The sequence below is a fragment of the Penaeus monodon genome, chromosome 24 (assembly GCF_015228065.2).
Source record: "Penaeus monodon isolate SGIC_2016 chromosome 24, NSTDA_Pmon_1, whole genome shotgun sequence".
Classification (NCBI taxonomy): domain Eukaryota; kingdom Metazoa; phylum Arthropoda; class Malacostraca; order Decapoda; family Penaeidae; genus Penaeus; species Penaeus monodon.
This window is the reverse complement of record NC_051409.1, coordinates 8,552,351-8,553,009: the sequence shown is the minus strand read 5'-3', so window position 1 is coordinate 8,553,009 and position 659 is coordinate 8,552,351. Positions and strand designations below refer to the sequence as shown.

Genomic DNA, 659 nt, shown 5'->3' with positions numbered 1-659 from the left:
GTAAATTTGAAACCAGATTACATTTCTCCCTCGTCTATGATCCCTGTGGTGGTTTTAAGCGACATTTAAGTGAATCTGACTCCATTTCACCCTTCATTTCCATCAACATGGTTCCATTTCCCCCTCGCTTTTGGGCTCCTTGGGGTCATTCTTTTTAATGAAATGCTAGTGAATGTGACCTAATGTAGTCAAATGCATATATAATTTCACCATTACCCCCCTCGCTCTTGGTGTCACTGCGACGTGTATTAGAGAAATTCAAGTAAATATGATTCCAGTCCACTTGTTATTTTTCAGCAAACTGATTCCATTTCCCCCTTGCTTTTGAGCTCCGTGTGATTCTTCTTCTTAAGGGAAATACTAGTGAATGTGACCCAAATGTTGTCAAATACACTTTTAATGTGTATTAGAGAAATTCGTGTGTTAGAGGAATTCTAGTGAATCTAACTCCATTTCACCCTTTCCTTTTCAAGCAAACCGATTCCATTTCCCCCTCTTTAGCGTTCATTGTCTTTATGGAAATTTGTTTATAGGAAGTAAAAAAAAATATTATATGAGTATAATGAATAGCAATGAAGTAAAAAAAAAAGTGCTATAAAGTAAGCAATGTTTAATTAATTTGAATATTTACTTATGTTAACATTGTTTTTTGTTTTCAT

At 34.6% G+C, this 659-nt stretch overlaps 1 protein-coding gene across 1 annotated transcript in view; it reads left to right on the top strand.

The window, feature by feature from the left end:
• Nucleotides 1-659, top strand: part of LOC119588837 (calcitonin gene-related peptide type 1 receptor-like) — a 35,383-nt gene that overhangs the window by 3,112 nt on the left and 31,612 nt on the right. The gene's annotated exons all lie outside the window — the stretch shown is intronic.